Raw genomic sequence first — 25,844 nt, 5'->3', positions numbered from 1 at the left:
AAATAAAGTAAAAAAAAAAAGGATGCTTCAATCTGCATTCAGATTCCATCAGTTCTTTCTCTGGAGATGGATAGCATTTTTCATAAAAATCCTTCAGAATCATCTTGGATCATTGTATTGCTGAGAATAGCTAAGTCATTCACAGTTGATGATAGTACAATATTGCTGTTACCGTGTGCAATGTTCTCCTTGTTCTGCTCATTTTCACTTTGTATCAGTTCATGTAAGTCTTTCTGGGTTTTTCTGAGAGTGTTCTGATTATCATTTCTTACAGCACAATAGTACCCTATCACAGTCATATACCACAACTTGTTCAGTCATTTCCAATGGGTGTCCCCTCAATTTCTAATTCTTTGCCATCAGAAAAAGGGATGCTATAAATATTTTTGCATATATAGGTCCTTTACCTTAAAAAAACAAACAACTCTTTCAGATACAGAGACAGTAATGGAATTGTTGGATCAAAGGGTATACATGGTTTTATAGCACTTTGGGCATAGTTCCAAATTATTCCCTAGAATGGCTGAATCAGTTCACAACTCCACCAGCAACGCATTAGTGTTACAGTTTTCCCACATCCCCTCCAACATTTGTCATTGTCGTTTTCTGGCCTATTAGCCAATATGATAGGTGTGGGGTGGTAGCTCAGAGTGTTTTAATTTGCATTTCTTTAATCAATAGTGATTTAGGTCATTTTTTTCATATGACTATAGATAGCTTTTATTATTTCATCTGATAACTGCCTGTTCATGTCCTCCGACCATTTATCAATTAGGAAATGGCTCTTATTTTTTATAAATTTGGCTTTCTCTATATATTTGAGAAATGAAGTTTTTAATCAGAGAAACTTGCTGTATTTTTTTCACAGTTATGATTACTGTGTATTTCCCTCCATCCTGTTTTTCGCTGTTTATCCCACTCTCTCTCCTTTCATGCTGTCCATCCTTAAAAGTCTTTTGCTTCTGACTACTGCCTCCCCAGTTCACTCTCCCTCCTATCATTTCCATCCCTTCTGTTATTTACTTTCCTGTAGGGTAAGACAGATTTCTATACCCAACTGAGTGTGTATGTTTTTCCCTCTTTGAGTTAATTCCGATGAGAGTAGGGTTCAAGTGCTTTCCTCTACCTCCTCCATCTTTGCCTCTGCTGTAAAAGCTCTTTCATGCCTGTTTTATGTGAAATGATTTACAGCATTTTACCTCTCCCTTTCCCATTTTCCTAGTGCATTTCTCTTTTTCACCCCTTTGTTTAGATATCATCCCATCATATTCAACACACACCCATGCCCTCTATCTAGATATATGCCTTCTAAGTGCTCTAGTGAGAAAGTTCTTGGGAGTTACATGTATAATCTTCCCATATATAAATATAAATAGTTTAACCTTATTGAGTCTCTTATATTTTCTCTTTCCTGTTTGCCTTCTTATGCTTTGCTTTAGTTTTGTATTTGAAAGTCAGATTTTCTATTTAACTCTGATCTTTTCATCAGGAATACTTAAAAGTATTCTATTTCATTAAATATCCATCCCCCCCTCCCACAAAGGATTATACTTTGTTTTGCTTGCTAGGTGATTTTTGGTTGTAATCCTAGTTCCTTTGCTCTCCAGAATATCATATCCCAAGCCCTCTGATCTTTTAATGTGGAAGCTGCTAAATCTTATGTTATCCTATTGTGGTTCCATGATATTTAAACTGTTTTTTTTTTTCTGGCTGCTTACAATGTTTCCTCCATGACCTGTGTGAGCTCTGGAATTTGGCTATGAAATTCCTGAGAGTTTTTATTTTGAGATCTCTTTCAGGAGATGATTGGTAGATTCTTTCAACTTCTATTTTATCCTCTAATTCTAGAATATCAGGGCAGTTTCCCTTGATAGTATCTTGAAATATAATATCTCTCTCCTTTTGGTCATAGCTTTTCAGGTACTCCAGGTGAAAAAAGGCCAAGGTCTCCCATTGCATCCTAGGCCATCTCCAGTTGTCTTGATCGACATCTCACCACTGGACCCAGATGGCTCTGGAGGAGAAAGTGAGGCTGGTGACTTTGCACAACCCTCCCTTCCTCAAATAAAATTCAATTGCAAGTCATGTCATCATTTCCCTGATATCGTGGTGCTCTTTGAAAATGAAGGACAAACCACAATTCTTAAATTTTCTCTCCTAGATTTATTTCCCAGGCCAGTTGTTTTTCCAATGAGAAATTTCACATTTTCTTGTATTTTTTTATTATTTTGATCTTGTTTTATTGTTTCTTGATGTCTTATGGAATCATTAGCTTCCATTTGCCTGATTCTAGTTTTTAAAGAATCATTTTCTTCAGTGAATTTTTGCATCTTCTTTTCCATGTGGCAATTCTGCTTTTTAAGGATTTCTTCTATTCAGTGGATTTTTGTTCCTCATTTACCATTTTGCCTATTCCATTTTTCAAGGTGTTATTTTCTTCACTATTTCTGTGCTTCCTTTACCAAGATGTTGACTCTTTTTTCATGATTTTCTTACATCACTTTCATTTCTTTTTCCCATTTTCCCCTCTGTGTCTCTTACTTGATTTTTAAAGTCCTTTCTGAGTTCTTCCAGGAATTCATTTTGTGCCTGAGACCAATTCACACTTTTCTTTGAGACTTTGGATATGGCAGTTTTAACTTTGTTGTCTTCTTCTGAGTTTGTTTTGAACTTTCCGGTTACCATAGTAACTTTCTACAATCAATTTTTTTTGTTTGCTCATTTTTTCAGCCTATTTTTGTACTTTTAACTTTATGTTAAAATTGGGCTGTGCTCCTGGGGTGGAGGGAGCAATGTGGCATGCTTCAGGTTTTTTTGTATTACTGTTTTAAGAGCTAGTTCTGAAGGTCTATAAGTTTTCAATTCTTCCAAAGGGGTATGGTCTAAGGAGAGGTGTGTTTACTGCTCTCCTGGCTTATGCTCTGGTTTGTGAGTGACCAAAAGGACTCTTTTCTACCCCAGGACTGTGATCAGGGTCCCTGATTGCTGGTGGCCACAAGCTCTGGTATGCTAGTGTCCTCACCTTGGGACTGTGACCCAGGATTGTGACCTAAATTTGCATATGGGCAATGCAACAGAGTCTAACACCCGATGCCAGCAAAGACATCCCTGTAATCTCCTTCTGACCAGTTGTTTGACCCCCTTACTGTCTGCTGGCTAAGAGCTCAGGAAGCTGCCACAACAGATTCAGTCACTCTCATAGCTTGCTGCTGGTCTGCCCAAATGCCAGCAGGTGGTGTGGAGTATGTTGGACACTCACACTGGTGTGATAGACCTTTCCTGCCAAACTTCTAAGTCATCTTGGGCTGGAAAATTAATTTACCTTTTCCTTTTGTGGGTTCTGGAACTCCAGAATTCATTTTGATGAGTTATTTAAAGTTGTTTGGAGAGGAATTTGGGAGAGCTCAGGTGAGTTCCTGTATTTACCCTGCCATCCTGGCTCTGCCCCTGAAGCTGTACAATTTCTTAATTCTACCTCACATAGGTTTAGTCAATTAGCTTTATGCTGATCTTCCACTGAGAATCCTCTTTTCTTTCTTGGAGTCTTCTGCTCAAATAACTGAACTCAGGAATTCTTGTTTTCTTAGGACATCTTAACTTGCATGGAAAAATCACGTTTAATTCAGTATTTGATAACCCCATCCAATAAATTACTTAAGAAAGAACTTCCTATTTGATAAAAACTATGGGGGAAAACTGAAAGTTTGGGAGAAACTACATTTGTGGCAACATCTTACCCTATATTCCACAATAATTTCAAAATGGATACACAACCTGAACAGTAAGGATCATACCATAACAAGTTAGAAAAGTAGTTGATCACTTAGCTTTCATAGCTATGGATAGGAGATGATTTTAACCAAACAAATGATGAAATAGGTAATTTTACATGAATTTGAAAAGCTTTTGCATAAGCAATCTAGTATAAGAAAGCAAGTGATTAGATGGGAAAATATCTTTTTGTCAAAAATCTCTGATAAAGATTTGGCATCCAAGGCATATAGAGACACTAATATAAATATATAAAACAAATAGACAGCTAACATAAATATATGAATCCAAAATACATCCCCTGGTTGACAAGTGGTCAAAAGATATAGCAAATATTTTTCAAAATGAGACTTGCAAATTATTAACAACCAGAAGAGTTACCGCCATTACCTCAATGTTTGAATGGGATAGATCAAGTCCATGAAGTTTAAGTCAAACCTTCACATTTAATGCCTAAGTTCTAAGAGGCACATGGCCAACTTCAATGTTGAACAAATCTAGCCTATGCCATTACCATGTAAAATAATACCCCAAGTCAATAATAATAAAAATAATACACATCAAAATAATTCTACATTTTTACTTCACACTCCACAAATTGAGATTAGACAAGATAATATCTAATGTTCCTTCTGGTTCTACTTTTTTATTATTCCAACTTCTATAAGACTTTAAAAATATATTTATATTAAATGCGCACATTTGATGCTAGATCTCAAGGAACCAAGAATTTGACATCTAATCTTAGGAACATCACTTTAACTTCACCGGTTTCAGTTTTCTGATCTTTAAATTTAAAAAATAAGATTTTGATGATGCCAGGTCCTACAACCACCAGCTGATAGGGTCCTACAACTCTGACAAGGCATGCCTAAGAGAATAAGGAAAGGCTCATAAAGTAGTGCCAAGCAAAGTGTCCCAATGGTTTCAGCTCTGCACCTGGAGTCAAGAAAATCTGAATCAAAAACTAGCCTCAGAAACTCAATAGCTGTATGACCCTAGACAAATCAATTAGCTATTATCTGTCTCATTTTCCTCAGCTGTAAAATGAAGATAATAGTAGCACCTATTTCCTGTGGTTGTTGTGAGCATAAAATTAGTTAATGTTTGTAATGTGCTTTGCACTTTAAAGTGCTATATAAATCATTATTATTATTAATTGACACAGTGGATAATGACCCTTTGACAAAATCATTTTCTTCTATCTCTTTCTAGCGCTCTGCAGAGGAACATGTATCTTATGGAGATGATGGGGAACCCCTTGATTGTTCATCAATGAAACTTTGGGGAAGATGATTATTTGCAGATTCAGGAGGTGCTCCCACTTGGTAGCCAATCTTCTTTGATTTAAAATCCATCACTGATGACCATTCAGGAGTTGCTGTGCTAACTTACCAAAGAATGTGCCATTCAGAAAAGAGCCAGAAAGCATGCCCCATTCCAGGTTTCTCCTTTCCCTCCATTACATTTAAAGAAGACTTTCTTAGGGACACACACACATCACAGGAAAAAGTCACCTCGGTAACCATATTCCACAGAGCTGCACTACTCTACCTAACAAGATCTCACCTGCACATTCATCTCTACAGTCATGGCACAGGGGACAGTTTAAGGATGCTTTACTCAAATTCTATGATATCTTTCTATATTTATATGTTTCTAATTGATAGCTGGGGAGTGAGGGGAGAATGGTTGTGTCCCTACTTAAGGTATTGGCAGCAGGTACCTTTTTCCTGCTCAAATGTTCTATCTCCCCAATTATTGTAATATAGTTTTTCTAAGATATTTTTTGCTCTGCTCCTACATCATTATCTATTGTAATTTGTTTTGGAACTGAGGTGGCATGGCAGACAAACAACTTTCTAATACAAATCAAATACGGCAAGATTGGCTTGATCTGTCAGATGGATTTTATTAGATTTACAAGGCCTAAATGAAACTGACTAGATAAAAAGAAAAATGAAAGTGGAATGATAATTTTTGTCACTAAGGGATCAGACAGAACTGACAGCAATAAATTGACTTAAAGGGCCATGTTGTGAGAGAGAGAGCAGACTTGTTTGCATTAATCATTCCATTCCAGATGTAGGTTTACTCATTTCAATGGGTAAATCCAAATGTTTCAGTCATCTCAGTTACTCAAAACTCACTGGGAAAGTTCTCTGAGTGATGGGGACAGGATTTCTAGGTCTTCATGAAATACTGGAAATAACAAATCTTACATTTATATCCAATTCTGTTTCAGATACCCAGACCTGGGAGGCAACATATGTTTAGTGGACAGAATATGTAACTTAGAGTCAGACCTAACCTGGGTTTGAGTCAAAGCTCTAGCTCTAACTAGGTGTGCATATTTAGCCATGTCACACCCTCTTTCACCTTCAGAATCCTCATCTCTCAAGTAGCAGTAATACATTTGCTTCATTCATTTCTCACAGTCATTGTGAGGAAGGCATTTTGCAAATATTGTAAAAAATCTGAGGCTTCTTTCTATTTTTGCTATTATTAGCTACAAATGAAAGATATATACAACAAAGTCTCAGAATTTTTAGAATTATCAATCATCATTTTTCCTAATATTTAATTATCTGGTTTCCCCTCTGTAACCAGCCTCCCAGTTTGGATATATTACTTTTGGTGGCTCTAGTTGTTAGGAAGTTGGTTTTTTTCTGACAGTGAACTAAAATTTACCTTGTTGCAACTACTCAATAAGTAATCCCTTTAGGTAGATTGTAGGGTACAACAGGAGCTAGGTAGTGCAGCTGTTAGAGCATCTGGTCTGGATTCATGCTGATCTCAGATACCTACTAGTTGTGTGACCCTGGGCAAGTCATTTAACCCTGTTTGTCTCACTTTCCTCATCTGTAAAATAAGCTGGAGAAAGAAATGGCAAGCCACTTCAGTATTTTTACCAAGAAAACCACAAACTGGTCACAAAGAGTCAGACACAAATGAAAATGATTAAACAAAAACAAAACATAACAGCAGAAAAGTAAAAGTGGGCTGCTGGTTATCGAACTAGTTCTTCTGCTCCCTGGAATTCTATGGCAAAAAAATGTTTGGGTTTTTTGTTTGTTTTATTTTCTTATTTTTTTTAGATGAGAACATGAGGGAAAGACAGGAAAAGAGCTCTGTATAGACATATGAAAACAGCTGGAGTCTTTGGGGATGTTCAAGATTCTCCATACTCATGGAAACTATTTTCCATGGCTCTTTGAGGCATATGGTCTATTCAATCAGGCTCCCCAAGGAGCATGTCTACATTTGTATCTCCTATAGAGTGGCAGGCTTCCACAGATCTCTTATATATAGGCAACAAAAGCACCGGTACTGACCAACGGGTACGCAACTTGGAAGTATAGAAAGTCCACATGCATGTCTGTCCAGAGTTTGTGTGATCCTACCTTAATTGCTATATTTTCCAATTTCTTTGAGAAATATCTATAGCAGAGGCTCTAGACCTTCGAAATGTTCCATCTGCATTTTATAAGGTAGGAGATAGTTGCTTCAACACAGTTTGCACATTTCTTGAAACTCCTATAGCATGATTCATTTTTATATTATAAGATCATAAGTTTAGAGTGGAAAAGGAACTTTGTGATCATCTAGTCCAATGCCTTTAATTCACAGATGAGAAAATTAAGTGATTGCCTAAGATGACCCAGGTAATAGCGACACAGGCAGACCTGTGATTCAAAGCTCTGCCTGAAGTCCTCTGACTTCAAACCCAGCAGTTGTCCCATTGTACCATACTTTGTAACCCCTACCATATCTTTTAAATATTAATATTTTAAGCACCTTATATGGGCCAGGCACTATGCCAGATACTGGGCACACAAATAAAAAAAATGAATGCAAAACTATTATTCTACAAGAAATGATAAGCAGGCAGACTTCAAAAAAACCTGGAAAGACTTACATGAACTGATGCAGAGTGAAATGAGCAGAACCAGGAGAACATTGTACATAGTAACAGCCACATTGTTCAATGACTAACTTTGATAGACTTGGCTCTTCACAGCAATGCAAGAATCGAAGACAACTACAAAAGACTCATGATGGAAATTGCTATCCACATCCAGAGAAAGAACCATGGAGTCTGAATGCAGATGGAAGCATACTATTTACTCTCCTTTTCCTTTGTTGTTTTGTTTTATTACTTCATTCTTGTGGCTCCTTTCATTAGTTCTAATTGTTCTTTAAATCATGACTAATGGGGAAATATGCTTAATATGAATGTGTAAGTAGAGCCTATATCAGATTGCATGTCATCTTCTGGGGGGAAGGAGAAGTGGGAGGGGAAGAAAATTTGAATCTCAAAATCTTATAGAAATGAATTTTGAAAACTAAAAAGAAATAAATTATCAAAAAAAATGAAAATATCCCTGTCCTCAAAGAGTTCACATAGCAAGCAATGAATAGCTAAAATGAAGAAAATGTTCTCAGCATAGGAAATGGTCATCCAAAGTAAAGAATGATAATAGGTCATAAAAAGGCACTTTTTCCTCAATAAACACTCTCCAATTTGATACATATAAGGTATATAAAAGCAAGTTTTCTTCATAATCAATTATTTGGAATTCATAATATATTTTATTTCGGCTCCCCATGAAAATAAATCCCTAAACATAAGTGTTAAATAGACAGACTATTTTAGCAAAGCCAAACTTTGCTCAGTTCTTATCATTGGAGCATGACAAAGGTAGAGGTAAAATCTGAGTGAGAAACTTAGTGTTATCATGTGAAGGAAGTCAGGACAATTGAGTTATGGGGGATTTCAAGCTAAAATTATAAATTACATGCATCAATCTATCCATAAACATTTGTTAAATGCTTAATATGTGCTAAACACTGGAGATACAAATACAACAACAACAACAACAAAAAGACCCTTCCCTCAAGGAGAGTTCAATTTCATGGGAGAAGACAACACACAAGAAGAATCTGAAAAGCAGATCAGGTAGTGCAGGTGGGGGGTTGGAGGTTTGAGGAGTGTGAGGGAATGGAGAAGGTACTCACCTCCAAGGCATGGTTCAACAATGAGTTAGAGAAGTCTCAAATTAGTGCAGCCAGGTGACAAATGAGAAGTCCAAACTGAGTTCTCTTTTTAAAAAGAATCTTGAAGTACATGGCCCACTTTCTCCCTTTCTAAAGCTACAGAGATAAATATGGAAAATCAGAACTTGGCGTAAAGGGTGTTTGGAAGGCAAGGGGAGGGATAAGTAAGGAGCAGGCTATCTGGAAAAGACTAAGGTCTTAGAGTAAACTTAGTGTAAATATGGCTGCCAAGAAAACGAATATAAAGATAGGCTGCCTTAATTGAAAGAGACTATCCAAGGCCAGTTGAAGTCATGAGCCCACTGTGCTCTGCCCTGCCTATACCATACCTGGAGTATTGTGCTCAGACACCACGCTAAAAGATGGGCCTTGATAATCTAGAGAACATCCAGAAAAGAACAGCCAGTAAAGGCCAAGGGCCTTAAAGGTATTCCATGTCGAGATCATTTGAAGTAACTAGGGATGGTTAGCCTGGAGAAAAGAAGACATAATGGGAACTTCATAGATGTCCTCAAATATCTGAAAGAAAGTCACACAGAGGAGTTCATTTTGTTTTCTTTTGCTCCAGAGGACAAACTAAGGTTAGTGGTTGTCACTTTGTTGTTGTTGGGTCATTTCAGTTGTGCTCGACTTTTCATGGCCCCATTTGGGGTTTTCTTGGCAGAGATCCTGGTGTGGTTTGCCATTTCTGAGTCAAACAGGGTTAAGTAACTTGTCCAGGGTCACACAGCTAGTAAGTATCTCAAGCCAGATTTGAACTCAAATCTTCCAGACTTCAGGCACAGAACTCTATTCACTGTGTCACCGAGCTGCCCCTTACTAATTGTTACTTGCTACTACATAAATTGAAGCTTGATATATAAAAATAAAACTTTCCTAATAATTAGAGATGTTTCAAAATGGAATGGGCAGCCTCAGGAGGAAGTAGGAATCTCCCTCTGTGGACATTTTCAAGCAAAGGCTAGATGACCACTGTTTTGGTCTGTTGGAAGGGGGGTTTTTGTTCTGGTATGGGTAGTACTAGATGGTCTCTGAAGTTCTGTGATTCTTTGAAGTCTGAGTCTCACTCTCTTGATCAATAAGCCTTTATTGGGAAGCAAGGCAGACTGCAAAGCACATCAATATTTTAAATCCTATCTTAAAATCTTCCCTGTGAGATAGGTATCACATCTTATGGAGGAGGAAACTGAAGCTGAGATATGTTAAGTGGCATATTCAGGGTAACACAACTAGTAAATAGCTAATAAAGGATCTGAACTCAGTTCTTCTTGACTTCAATTCTCGTGCTCTGTCAACGATGTCACATAGCTACTTCTTCTCCAAGATTGTTAGTTCCTTAAAGATTGAGCCTGAATCAAAAACTTCTTGTACATTCCAAAGAGAATATAGCAGAGTGGTGACTATGCGGTAGGTGTTGAGTGGAGGTTTTCTTGATTAAATATTAACGTGAGCATCTGGAGCTCATCTGGCAGCCCTTTGAACCAACGTCATTTAAGCAGAGAGGGACAGCATCTGGGGCTCCTCCTTAGGAAAGCATCAAACTACCATTGGCTCTGATATCAGATCCCCAGCAGCCTCTGGCAAGTCACTTACTTTGTCAGCATCAGTCCCCCATCAATTAAAATGACTCTACCTGCCTCACAAGGGTTCTGGGAAGATTAATTTGCTAATGTCCATAAAGTGATTTGAAGATCAAAAGCTCTATAAATATGCTAATATTGTTATTATAAATGGGTCCCCTTACTGCTGACTGAGATGGAGATGAATGAAGCAGAGAATACCCCTGAAACAATAAATGGTCCAAAGTCACTTTGATGTGCAAATAACGAGTCTAAATGGAGTCATTGCAACATTATTATTCTTAGAGGACTATTTCCAGAGCTGGCAAGTATAAGAAGAAATGCAAAGAGAACTGTTAAAGCAGAAGACACATTTATAGTGCTGTATGATGATACTCTGGACAGAATCACATTCTCCTCTGGTTGTCAGATCTCTTTCTTTTCTTTCCAGCTTCCTTAGTTCTTGTGTGACTTGCTGGTGGTGGCTTTCATGCATGAACAGAAATTGGCTGGTTCCTCCATATTTTATGTGAAGAACCAGTTGAATCACAGCAACATTCCCTTTCACTTTCATCAAAATTGGCCTATTTGATATTCCTTGAACTAGGCAGTTTGTCTTTTGCCTTCATACATTTGCCCAGGTTGTCCCCAAGGCTTTACTCAGGTGACATCTCTTATGGAAAGCCTTTCATGAATCTCCTTGCTCCTATTTCTTCCTCTTCAAATGATATTATTCTTTAGCTATATAAATCTTATATCCCTGCCTCCTGCTACACTGATTATAAGCACTTTTGTAGCAGGAAATGGTTTATTCTTCTATTTATGTTTCCAATACCTAGCACAGGACCAGGTGTGTAGTATCTACTTAATAAATGCTTGTCAAATCAAATGGGATTTCATTGGTAACTCCTTTAGAATCTCAGTAAGAAATGGCCAATATAATCTGGTGCTCTGTAAAAGTAGACTATTGACTGGCACTTCACACATTCACCAACTTGTATCTTCAATGATTTAGTTTAGGGCCTTTTTATCTAGTTTCTTTCTGATTTTGAGCTTTTTATCTTTTCTTAAATCTAGATGAGGGACAGCTAGGTGATACAGTAGATAGAGCACTAGACCTGGGGTCAGGAAGAATCATCTTCTTGAGTTCAAATCTGGCCTCAGACACTTACTGGCTGTGTGACCCTGGGCAAGACACTCAACCCTGTTTGCCTCAGTTTCCTCATCTGTAAAATGAGCTGGAGAAGGAAAAGGCAAACTACTCTAGTATCTTTGCCAAGAAAATCACAAATGGGGCAGGAAGAGTCGAATATGACTGAGAAAAAATGACTGAACAACGATGAAAAATCTAAATGGGTTTTCTATTTTGGCTTGGTTTGATTCTCTCATTATTCTGTTTAAGGTGAATCAGTTTGTTTGTTTGTTTTTTCTAATGAAGCCTGCTCCCTTGAATGTGGTATTTATAACTTCTTCCCTGGCACATGCCTTGTTCCTTTCATTTAGGACTTTAGCTTCTCCAAGCAGCAGCTCTTGCCTTTACCTAAGCCACCAGCCATTAACCCTTCACTTCTCAATGTTCTCCATCTAGATTCCAGCAGATAGGAGAGTGAAGATATTGTGAACTGTAGTATAAAACATGGACTAGAATTCATAAATGTAAAAAATTAAAAAAGAATCCATGTTTTAGCCAGCTGAAAGATCAATGACTGGCATTATCAATTCTATAATAAGCCAATCTAGTGGAGAACTAAAAAATAAAAACATAAATTACCCATTTGGTGGAACCTAACAGAATCTTTGCAGTATCTGTTTAATGATGAACTAGAGTTGAGTTTACATTGCTTTTTATAATGTCATTTGGACCCCAAAATGGAAATATTGACTTTTACAAGACAGGCTATTTTTGCTATCCTAGTTCCAGCTGGAAGGAGGAAATGTCAAAACAGGAAAGAGGACCCTCCTCCCCATCCTTCCTCCCACTGTAGCACCTGTTTCATCTACACTCTCTAGTCCAACTTACAATGCAAGCTGAAAATGAATCTGTCACTTTCTCAACACATTTATTTTTTATAAGGGAAATATAAGCACATCCATCATTCATCCCCAATTCTAAGCACAGAAATTATTTCATCAAAAATTGATAAAAGAAACTATTACAACAAACCTCCATATAATGAATTCTGGTGAAAATTGAGGCTGGTCATGGCACTTTAAGTTTCCTTATCTGTATGAAGACTTGGATTAAATATCAAAAATCCTTTGCAGCTCTTGCAGTATATGAATTCTTGAATATACTATCTTATTAAACCATTTCCCAATAGATAAATGGCCAAAGGATGTGAAGAAACAGTTTTCAAAGGAAGAATTCCAAGATATCCACAAGTATTTGAAAAAATGTTCTAAAACATTAATGATTAGAGAAATACAAATTAAGGCAACTCAGGTTCCACCTCACTTATCAGATTAGGAAAAATGATAATTGTTGAAAGGATTGTAGCAAGACAGGAAGTTTAATGCATTATTGGAATATCCTTAAATTGGTATTACTCCTCCTCCCCACCCCTCAGCCACAAATCACTAACATGTGGAAGTCCTTTGACAATAACAGAATCATCAGAATTTGGTAATGACAGAAGACCTATAACCCAGAGAGATTGAGAAAAGAGGAAAAGGACCTCTATGTACAAACACACATATCCAAAATTCAGCTTTTTTTTTGGTAGGGACAAATAACTGAAAATGTAGAGAACAGATATCATTTAAGGAATGGCTAAACAAATTATGTTATAAGAATACAATGGATTATTATTGTGTAAAAATGACAAAAGGGATGATTTCAGGGGAACCTGAAAAGACTTGTATAAAGTGATAGAAAAATATACAGAACCAATAATATCATAAAGAAATTAAACTTGATACTTAACTGTGGAATAACCAACCATAAGTAAATTATTCAACTGGCAATTTCTCCCTTTTCCTAGTTTCTTTACTAATCTTCCCAGTAGAAGGAAAGTTTCTTGAGAGCAAAGATTGCCTTCTTCGCTCACCTCAGTGTTCAGAATTCAACTTACTTCAATTCAACCAACATTAAGCGCTTATTATCTTACTATATGCCTGGGATGGTGACAAGACTGGATATGTGAAGAGAAAAAAAGCAAGCACAGTCTCTGCATCAAGGAGTACACATTCTGATGGGGAAGAACCACACAAATAATTATGTACTATACATATATGTATTGTATATATGTACTGTATGTTATATATATGTATCTATATCTATACAAACATAGTCAGAATTAGGGTTGGATGATAGTGCATGTATCAGGAAAAAATAGCATTTTCTAACAATTCAACCTATCTATAAATGCAATGGGCTGCCCATCAAGAAGGTGGGCTCACTTCCATGGGAGAACTTCAAAGCAAGGCCACTTATTGGGATTTCATAGTGGGGTGTCCTTTTGTGTAAGGCTTAGACTAGTTGGCTGCTGAAGTCCCTTGCAACTCAAATTCTGTGATTCTATCTATAACCTGCGCTAGTAGAGGAAATGTCTTACTGGCAGCTTCTGGTTTAAAACATATACAGATTTAGATAGATACATACTTGCATACATGCATAGAGTTATATATATGTACATATATATGCATACATTTATGTTTTACATGAAATTTATATGTTCAAAATTATACTTGTGTGTATACATATAAAATGGGGCACATACATGCATATTTGTGCACACATGCACAGCACACATACATATTATATGAGTTGATATACACATATACATATGTATATATGCATATTTATGTGAGTGGCACAGCCCCTCTTTTGTGATTCCCCATGGAGAAGAGGTGTGTGCTCTTCAGGGAGGGTTGTGAAGACAAAAGTCTCTTGGAGAGATTTTGGAACATATATAGACATTCAGGTAACCAGGAGTTGGGAGAAACCTTTTTGATTGGCTCCATAGACAGTTCTAGGAGCGTGTTAAAAAAAAAAAAGGCACTAGCCTCCAAGAGCCCTGGCCATTCTCTCATGGCTTACTCTATAATAGTGGAACCCCTGGTGAGAAATAATTCCATGTTGCAGCCTTGAGGTAAATTTGCCTAAAAAGAAAACAAAACAAAACAAACAAATAAAAGAAGCCTTGGGACTAAGGGTGAAGGCCAGTTTTCATGAGATCTTTCTTATAGCATTAAGTCTTCCCACACACTATCAGCAAAGACAAACCAAGATCATAGATTCACTAAGAGAAACAAGTCAAAGATAATGGTTGAGCTTCTTGTTGGCCAGTGGCTTTTCAAAGGTGTCTAGTTCTAGCTGTGTAGCCAATAGAAAAGACTTTTCCTAACCACAAAGTTAGCAGATGAGGATTAGTTCCAAAATTTAGACATATACCTGCAAGCCTCTCCAAGACTCTTCCATTACACAATATTAAGACTCTCTTGGAAACAGGATCCTCTGTATTTCCACCAGGGCAAGTAGCATCTGGGCCACATGGTAATACAGTCTCCTGTTATATGTATATGTACATATACACACACATGTATGCATGTATAAGGACATATAATTTTGTGTTTGCACATGTGTATGTATGTGTACACACACACACACACACACATATACACACACTGACAGTATCAATAAATGTAATCTTAAAATGAAAACTAAACTAGATCTGAATCAGATCTATTTTGTGGCTCCAGACAAGCTAAGAAGCAAACCACTAGGAGATTTTAGCAATACACAGACAAAAGGTGGAGAAAAAGATATAATGTGATCATATCTGACAACATTACAAATGAAGTGTCAAAAGCAATTACCTTCCTACATACAGACAGAAAAAGAAATAGCTATCCTCCATTGCAAATCTAGAAGTTCACAGAAGTAGGTCTTTAAAGAAAAAATGACATTAAGTAACCAAATGTGGGCAGTATGTAATGATTCCTTAAATAAGCAAACATCTACATTTTTAAAAGTATGATAAGGTTGTGTGTTTGTACTATTTTAATTAATGGTTTCTCACTTTCCTCTGAAACTTAAGTGGGGTAATTAAATGTCAAAATTGGTTCACTTGGGTCAAGTGTATTTTCCTATCATCTGTGTTCCTTGAGTTAATTATCTTGAGTTGTTTCGCAGTGTTTAGTAATTTCTTTTATTCTAAAGTAATATTGCAACATTTTCTGGAGGCATACAAAATTCCTACAAGAATTGCTAATTCTGGTCTCATCGTTAACAGTATTTCTTTAAAGAATGAAAAATGGAAACAAAACAAAGAATGAAAAATATCTTCCTGAGATAGGAAGTTAACAATTGAATAAGAAATAACTGCATTACAAAGAATATTTTGCAGTGGATTCTCCCGACCATCTGCAAGCTGCTTAAGGCACCCTATAAAGACATACCCTGCTCCCAGATGCTCTACTTTACTGAATTTATGTAAGTTTTAGTGGACAACACCTCAGTTTCAATCACCATGACACTCCCAGGACTTGTGGCTAAGACAGATTGTTGAGTAGTGTTGAAAATGCCTTAGAAAAAAAGGGAAGCAAGGGGGCTAAATACCAATAGGGTAAAGATGAAGCTAGGTCTCTCTGTAAATCTTCTCACACATCCACTCCACTCTCCAACCTTTCCACAAACTGGACTAAAATCAAACAGCTATTCCTGAATGTCCCCCATGTGCTTTGTAACGTACAAGGGAAAGACACTCTTCTATCCTTCCCTGTACATCTGTGGCTTCTCACAAGGAATCTTTATGAGTCTTGCCCTCAAAAAGTTACCTCATGTGAGAGTGTTTCTTGAATGCCTGCTCTGTGCCTAGCCCTGTTCAAGGCACTGAGGGATTTCTATCAGACACTTGCCCCTGACCTTAAGAAACTGAAAAGATTAGAAGCTCAAACACTATTAGAAACAGTCAGTTGCTTACTTTCCATGAGTGGGCAAAAAAAAAATTCTTCCTGAATAATAATGAATGCTCATTTCATTTATTTTACCACTGGTGTCCATATATTTAAGAAACAGCATGACATAATGACAAGAGGACCTCCCCTTGGGGTCAAGAAAACTTGGATTAAAGTTTCTGACACAAACTAGGACCATAGATGAGCAATCTCTCAGTGTCCAGATAACATATTATAAATAACTGATGAATTGCCATTTCACCTTAGTGGAAATAATTTCTATACCAGGAGTTTCCTGTATGGATTATATCATGGGTCCAAACCAAAACAAAATCTAGATAGCTTCTTCAAAAATGGAGGAAAGAACAGATTTTCCTCCTTTTATTTGTGAGCTGCATTAAAGGAATCATTCCCTTTTCTCAAAATCATTCCCTTAACTGAAAGTAAGAATTTTAATGAATTTTATCTTCTCTGTTCATTGTCTTTTAAGATCTTATGCTACAATTTTTCAGGATTAAAATATGATAATCATAACCATACATAAACATATGGTTATGTCTCATTACACAATTAATGTTAATATATGGCATATAATCATCATCTAATTTGAATTACATAGCATGTGGTGATATAATTATAACATGCAATGATGGAAAGAGACTTATTTAAACCTTGCAAAATGAACATGGTTTGAATTGGATGAGTTTTAAATGGCAATTTCCTAGTTGCTTAAAAATGTCCCAGGGGACTAGAATACACAGAATTGTCTCACTTGTTAAGAGAAATAAAGAAAACAATTTAGGTCAATACAAAAAATAAGGCGTAATGAAATTGTTGTTTTTTTCTTTTTTTTAGATAAACAAAAAAAGAAAGAAATGCATTTGGCTGTGTACTATTTTTAGACTATTTGTTAAAGAAAAATTATTCTAGAGCAAATAAAATTTTTTTTGAAGATTACCTCTGGCTGATATTTAATCTTCACATCATCAACCCATAGGTACTTTCCATCAATCCACAGGAATCATACTTAGGATAAAAGTATTACAATCCATGTGACCATTCTCCTCTCCTGGCAACTTTCCCCTCTCATCATTCACCACTCTTTTCCAGGATTCAGGTATCTTATTAGGAGAAGCTATTCTTTAAAAGCAAAAGTTTATTTCAAAAAAGGGCAAAAGAAGAATTCACCAAGTAGCAAAAATAATTGAAAAAAGGAAAACCTTTCTTTATACATAGTGATGAAACTTTAAGTTCTAGTAGACGCCAGGAAACTCATGAGTGAAGAGAGCCTCAAGTATCAAGGAATTAATATGGAAGAAGTAAAATTAACTGAAGAAAGTAAAATTTCAGTGAAATGTGGATCTTTTAAAGTTGATACATCTAAAATAGTAAAAGAGTTTGCCAAGAGCAGTAGAAACCTCTCAGATTTAGTCACTGTTAACTACATAGAAGACACTAGTTATTATGTGATTTTTCCAATATAGACATTTTCAGATCTTAGGATCATAAACAAAGATCTGAAAGGGACCTTAGTAGTCATTTTGTTCAAGTCTCTCATTTTAGAAATGAAGAAACAGGTCTATTGAGGTTAAAGGTCACACAGGTGGTAGAACTGAAATTCCAACTCAGATCCTTTCACTCCAAATTCTATTTGCCTTGTTTTTATTCCTCAAAATCTCAGACTCTGGTAAAGGACTGGGCCCTAAAATCATTGTAGTGAATGCCATTTATCCAGAAGTAAAAATAAAGAAAAGGAATTACTAGTTTCTTTTCCTGAAAACCTGAAATTCTGTAAGCCATCACTGGAAACCAAGGCTTATGGAGAATGTATCTGAATTTTCTTTATAAATCATACTGGACCTTTCATACTGACAACATTAGACTTTTAGAAAGGAAACTATATACTTACTAAGTCAGTTCGTGCTTTACAATAGGTTATAGCTGGCAGGACAAATCACCTAGGATTCCCTTTTTTCATAGTCAATAAAATAATCTTTTTTTAAGAAATGTTTTTAGTTTACTTTCTTCCTATTTAAGAAAGATTCCTATTCCCCCTAGAGAATCTGTCTGCTAAATGATTTGATTAAAATGAGTTAAGGACATTTTATTTATTTATTTAAAATTTAACGTAAATAATTTATTTGCAATTAATTTTATTTACAATTTATTTACTGTTAACATTCACATATATCGAACAAGGAAAGGACTTTGTGAACAAATTCTATCATTACTGAAAAATGTGTGGTTAGAAAGTCAGAGGAATAACCTTTTATGTAAGGATTCTTATCATTCACCCACCTAGAAAAAGAGAATGAATAGTTTTGGCTCAGACAGTCTATCTCTTGCATCCTTCCCACATGCAAGATGGGTCACAGTGTCCTGGCTGCAAAAAGGATAGGAAATACAGCTTCTGATATGTCTATTCAACAAAATCATCTTCACTTCCTTTTCTAATGTTGGCTGCTCAGTCAATGATCACTGCACATTGATGGTCTCCTTGGAACCCTAATAACTGGTAATGTAGAGAATCTTGGGAAGAAGAATACAATGCAATCTAAAGATCTTCAGTAGTTAGTAATCAATTAATCACATTGTTGGAGTAGCCAGTCACAGTATCTGTATACATGCATATAATTATGACATTTCTATAGGTTCAGACACATGGGAAGCTCAGATTGCAAGGAAGCTCACTAAGTCTGAGTTATAGTGACTTATACTGATTGAAGGTCTGTGCTAAGTTTGACATTGATATGATACATCCCCTGACAATGGAGGAGTAACAGATTATCTAAGGTGGGATGAAAACATTTATTCAGGTTAGTCAGGAATCACAGCAAACGTTGACCACCTTCCTGTAAGCTAATGCAAATAAAGAATGCTTAACTAGCAGGAAATGAAAATCCTAAGTAGAAAAAAAATATGATATTAGTAAAGATAATGTGTGATTCAGAAGATCTGGGCTCAGGAATCGAGATGGCTTACTCAGCCTTGGTCTTTTTCTGGTTTTAAACTTATAAAATGGAGAAATAGATTGAACAAGGTGGGAGAGGAGGGGCAGTAGAGTTGGTGGACATGAATTAGCTTTACCTAAAAGTGTTGAATGGTACCTATTTGCATATGACACTGTGTTCAGTGCTAGACAAAGAAATCAAAAATGATATAATTCTTGCCAGCATGAAGCCTTCGTTGCAAAATAGCACAGCCAGTGAGAAATTGAACCTAGGTACGAATAACACAAATATAAACTTACAGTAAGGTTAAAATGTTTATTCCTTAAACATCCCTTAATGGAGAGAAGAACACTACTGGAAAATGTATTTTTTTCAGTGGTGTTCATACCTTGTGTTTATTGCCTTCCTCCCTCTACAAATTGCCCAGTTGGTGGTAAAGACCAGAACATTCCAGCACTAATGACAGGCAAGACAAACTAATCTCAGGCCAGGAATTTTCATCTGGACAAATACTAAATGATTGAGGCTTTTTAAAAGCAAATAATGCTTGGGGATTATTTGTTACATTTATTTGGTTGGTCAAAGGTTTTTCATGAACCTAAGTGCAAATGACATGAATATAAACTTACAGTAAGGAAGCTAAGGTTAAAATGTTTATTCTTTAAACACCTCTAAATGGAGGAAAGAATACTTTTGAAAAATGTGATTTTTTTGTTTTTACAGTAGTGTTGCTGCCTTGTGTTTATTGCCTTCCTCCCTCTGCAGATTGCTCAAAGAATGGGGGATGGAGGAAGGGAGGAGGGGCTGAGCCACTGGTTAGCAATGGTGGTCACGTTTCTCCAGTGAAGGGCTTCTGAATACTAATAGTGACAATCCAGACAGCTCCTTTCTGGTCTAATGTCCTCTTCTAAGAATATGCTTCCACATCTATCACGTGAATAAAATTTGAAAACAGCTCTGTGTTTCTTCCGGACCCAGGCAAGCTACCTTGAATGTGGAAAATGCTCAGCCTATTTATTGCCCTCATAAATCACAGGGGAGCTGCTGAAGGGGAGGCAGGTTAGCAGTTCAGGCAGATCAGGGAAGGCAAAGAGAGGAGCCCCACAAGCTCTCAAACTCTTAAAACACCACAAAATCCTCATTGGAAAAAAAAAACCATGATGCTATTTTCTCCATCTTATGTTTAAAGAAAAAGAACCCTGGGCTAAAATAACCCTTCTATCCCAAGATAATAAAGGCTGAATGTTGAAGAATATGTCTTCCATTTTGTATTTTATTAATTCTTAGAAAGAACTGATTAATGTTCAGTCCTATCCATAAAATGTCTACAGGTGTGCTGGGTTTTGTTTTGTTTTGTTTTTGTAAAATGTTTTATGGATGACTTTTGTTTTATATCGTCATCTTTTCCAGATAGATTCCATTCCCACTACATATATAGACCAAATGACCCTTATAAGAAAAAAATGTTCAGCAAAGCTAAATGGCACAGCGAATGTGCCTATGCATGCAATATTCTTTATCTGAAGTCCCCTACCTCTCTGCCAAAAGGAGGGAAACGTTTCCTCATCTCCTCTCTGAGGTCCGTGATGAGAAATTGCAGTTATACAGTGGTCAGCTTCATTGTTCTAAAATATATTTTTATTTATTTCATTAAATATCTCCCAATTGCACATGAAATTTTTAACATTCATTTTTAAAAATTCTGAGCACCATATTCTCTCCCTCTCTTGCACCTCTCCCCCTTTTTGAGAAGGCAAGCAATTTGATATCAATTATACATGTGAAGTAATGCAAAACCTATTTCCATATTAGCCATGTTGCCAAAGAAAATACAGACCAAAAAAAAACCCCAAGAAAAAAAATAAAGAAAACTTTAAAAATATGCTTCAGTCTGTATTCAGAGTTCATCAGTTCTCTCTCTGGAGGTAGATGGCATTTTTCATCATAAGTCCTTTGGAATGGTCTTATATCATTGTCTCCATCAGAATAGCTAAGTCTTTTGAGACAAATGAAAAGCCCAAGAGATTTTCTGCATAATTAATAATCAATTTATCAACTAGGCTAGCTAATAATCAGTAAATTGATGGTCAGTAGTTTTTCTCCATAACCAAAGACAAAACCATGGAGATCCCTGAATGCTTAAATACCTTTGGAAAAGGAGGAGCCCTGACAGGTGAAAATCTACCCTGATTGAACAATTAATGAGGGGGTAGACATATTAATTAGGAGTTGGACTAAAAGTCTTCAGCTCTTCCTGCTGAGGACATGACTTGATCATGAGACTCAGCCACCTCCAGCAATCTGGACAAAGGAATCCATCTCTACCCATCCCACTCTGGTTTTTTTCTCCTTCATGAGCTGAGTTCCTCTAGACTGCAATGAAGGGGTGCAAGGGCATGGGCTCAATGATTTAGGGATGAAATGTATTTAGGATAGTTCTGTAGATCATTCCAAACAGAAATAAGGTCGTCTAGTTGAATGGGCTCCTGCCCAAGATAATAGAGCATTTACCCAAAGGATTTGGTCAACTCATCAATCAGCCTTGTCCTTTAGAGAACAGATGAATGACCTAATGCGACTAGTCCCTGAATGAGGAAATAGAAAGGAAAAACCTCAATTCTAATTTAGTAATTGGTTATTAATGTGAAAGAAGAATAATCACTTCTCTCACTTTCACAGTTGATCATCCTTATAATATCACTGTTACTGTGGACAATGGTCCCCTGCTTCTGCTTATTTCACTTTGCATCAGTTCATGTAAATCTTTTCAGGTTTTTCTGAAATCATCCTGTTTGTCATCTCTTATAGCACAATAGTATTTCGTCACAATCATATATCACAACTTATTCAGTCATTTCTCAATTGATGGGCATCTCTTCAATTTCCAATTATTGCCACCACAAAAAGAGCTGTTATAAATATTTTTATAAATATTGGTCATTTTTCCTTTTCTTTGATCTCTTTAAGATACAGAGCTAGTAGTGTTATTGCTGGATCAAAGGGTATACACAGTTTTATAACCCTTTAGGCATAGTTTCAATTTTTTCTCCAGAATGGTTGGATCTGTTCACATCTCCACCAATAGTACATTAGTGTGCCTATTTTCCCACATCCCCTCCAACATTTGTCATTTTTCTTTTCTGTCATGTTAGTCAATCAGATAGGTGTGAGGAGGTATCTCAGAGTTGCTTTCATTTGCATTTCTCTAATCAATAGTGATTTGGAACATTTTTTCATGTGAGTATTGATAGCTTTGATTTCTTCTTCTGAAAATTACCTATTCACATCCTTTGGTCATTAATCAACTGGGGAAGGGCTCTTATTTTATAAATTTTTGCTTAGTTACTTAAATATTTGAGAAATGAGGCCTTTATCAGAAAAACATGTAAAAATATTTCCCTGTTTCCTGTTTTCCTTACAATTTTTATTGTATTGGTTTTATTTATGCAAAAGCTTTTTAAATTCATGTAAAGAAATTATCCATTTTACTTCCAATGATCCTCTTTATCTCTTGTTTGGTCATAAACTTTCCTCTTATCCATAGATATGACAGTTACATTTTTCCATACTTCTCTAATTTACTTATGATAGCACTATTTATGTCTAAATCATTTACCATTTTGATCTTATTTTGATATACAGTGTCAGGCTTTGGTCTATACCTAGTTTCTTCCAAACTTCTTTCTAGTTTTCCCACTGAAATGGTGAATTCTTACCCCAAAAGCTTGTAACTTTGGGTTTATCAAACATACGTTACTATGTTCACTGACTACAGTGTATTGTGTACCTAATCTATTCCACTGATCCACCACTCCATTTCTTAACTAGTACCAGGGTGTTTTGATGATTACAATTTTGTATTATAGTTTGAACCAGGCCCTGCTAGCCCACCTTACATTTAAAAACATTGATTCCCTTTAAATTCTTGACCTTTTTTTCCTTCCAGATGAGTTTTGATATTGTGTTTTCTAGTTCTATAAAATAATTCTTTGGTAGTTTGATTGGTATAACACTGAACAAGTAAATTAACGTAGGCAGGATTGTCATTTTTATTATATTGACTCAATTTCCCTATGAACAATTAATGTCTCCAGTTGTTTAGATCTGTCTTTATTTGTGTGAAAAATGTTTGTAATTATGTTTATATGGTTCCTGGGCTTATCCTGGCAGGTAGATCATTTTATATGGTTGCCATTATTTTAAATGGAATTTCTCTTTTTGTCTCTTCCTGCTGGATTTTGTTGGTAGCATAGAGAAATGTGGATGATTTATATGGGATTTTTTTACACCCTGCAACTTCACTGAAATTACTTGTTTCAACGAGTTTTTGAATTGGTTCTCTAGAGTTCTCTAAGCATGTCATTATATCATCTGCACAGATTGTTTTGTTTCCTCATTGCCTATTTTTAATTTCTTCAATTTCTATTTCTTATCTTATTGCTATAGCTAGCATTTTGAATACAGCATTGAATAATAGTGGTAATAATGAAAATTCTTGCTTCACCACTGATCTTATTGGGAAGGCCTCAAGTTTATCCCCATTACAGATAATGTTTGCTCTTGGTTTTAGCTTAATACTACTTATCATTTTAAGAAATACTCCATTGATTTCTATGCTTTCTAGGATTTTTTTCATAGGAATGGGTGTTATATTTTATAAAAGGCTTTTTCTGCATCAATTATTATAATCATATGATTTTTGTTCTTTTTGTAATTGTTATGGTCAGTTATGCTGATAGTTTTCCTAATATTGAACCAGCCCTGTACTCCTGGCATAAATCTTACCTGGGAATAGTGTATGATATTTATGTCATATTACTAAAATATACTTGCTAGTTTTTTATCTAAAATTTTTACATCAATACTTATTAGGAAATTTGGTCTATAGTTTTCTTTCTTGTTTTTTGTTTTTGTTTTTCACTCTTCCTGGGTTAGGTATCAACTCCATATTTGTGTCCTAAAGGGAATTTGAAGTAGCTTTTTCTTTGCCTCTTTTTCCAAATAATTTATATGGTATTGGAATTAACTGTTCTTTAAATGTTTGGTAGAATTCATTTGTGAATCCATCTGGTCCTGGGGATTTTTTTCTTAGAGAATTCATTGATAGCTTCTTCAATTTCTTTTTCAAAGACAGGGTTATTCAAGTATTCCATTTCCTCTTCTGTTGATCTGGGCAGGTTATATTTTTGTAAATATTCACCAATTTAATTTAGATTGGCATATAATTAGGCAAAATAGCATACAATAATTGTTTTAATTTCATCTTCATTGGGAGTAAACTCACATTTTTCATTTTTGGTACTGGTAATTCAGTTTTCTTCTTTCTTTTTAAAGTAAAATTAACAAATGGTTTATCTATTTTTTAAAATAAAACCAGCTTCTAGTGCTCTTTATTAGCTCAATTTATACATATTTTCAATTTTATTAATTTCGCCTTTAATTTTCAGAATTTCAAATTTGGTGGTGAATTGAGGATTTTTAATTTGTTCTTTTTTCTAGTTTTTTTTTTTTAAATTGCATGCTCCATTCATTGATCTGTTCTTTTACTATTTTATTCATGCAAGTGTTTAGAGATATAAAATTTCCCCTAAAGTATTGCTTTGGCTGCCTACCTTAAATGTTATCTCCTTTGTGTCATTCTCTTTAATTGAACTATTGATTGTTTCTATGATTTCTTCTTTGATCCACTCTTTTTTGGTTAATTAATTTATTTTTAGTTTTCAACATTCACTTCCATAAATTTTGAGTTTTAAATTTTCTCCCCCTTCCTCTCCATTTCCCTCCCCAAGATGCTGTGGAATCTGATATAGGCTCTACATATACATTCCTACTAAACATATTTTCACATAAGTCATGTTGTAAAGAAGAATTAGAACCAATAGGAGGAACCACAAGAAAGAAGAAATAAAACAAAACAGAATAAAAAAAAAAGAGCAAATAGCGTGCTTCAATCTGCATTCAGACTCCATAGTTCTTTCTCTGGATGTGGATAGTATTTTCCATCATGTGACTTTTGGAGATGTCTTAGATCCCTGCTCAGAAGAGCTAAGTCTATCAAAGTTAGGCATTGCACAATGTGCCTGTTACTGTGTACCACATCCTCCTGGTTCTATTCACTTCGCTCAGCATCAGTCCATATAAGCCTTTGCAGGTTTTTCTGAAATCTGCCTGTCATCATTTTTTATAGCACAACAGTATTCCATTATATTCATATACCCCAACTTGTTCAGCCATTCCCCAATTGATGGGTGCCCCCTCAATTTCCAATTCTTTGCCACCACAGAAAGAGCTGCTATAAATATTTTTGTACATGTGGGTCCTTTTCCCATTTGTAAGATCTCTTTGGGATACGTCCCTAGAAGTGGTATTGCTGGGTCAAAAGGCATATACATTTTATAGCCCTTTGGGCACAGTTCTAAATTGCTCTCCAAAATGGTTGGGTCAGTTCACAATTCCACCAACAATGCATTAGTGTTCCAATTTTCCCAATCCACTCTTTTTTTTTAGGGTTAGTTTATTTAGTTTCAATTTCATTTTTAATCTCTGTTTACATAGCCCTTTACTGAATGAAATTTATATTGCATTATGGTCTGGAAAAAGACACATT

At 35.8% G+C, this 25,844-nt stretch overlaps 1 pseudogene; it reads right to left on the bottom strand.

The window, feature by feature from the left end:
* The window catches only part of LOC114035669, a 66,486-nt pseudogene extending 62,328 nt beyond the window's left edge, over positions 1 to 4,158 (bottom strand).
* Positions 4,159 to 25,844: the final 21,686 nt, after the last annotated feature.

This window comes from Vombatus ursinus, unplaced genomic scaffold (assembly GCF_900497805.2).
Source record: "Vombatus ursinus unplaced genomic scaffold, bare-nosed wombat genome assembly UNPS02009205.1, whole genome shotgun sequence".
NCBI classification, from domain to species: Eukaryota; Metazoa; Chordata; class Mammalia; order Diprotodontia; family Vombatidae; genus Vombatus; species Vombatus ursinus.
This window is presented reverse-complemented; position numbering and strand designations above follow the sequence as displayed.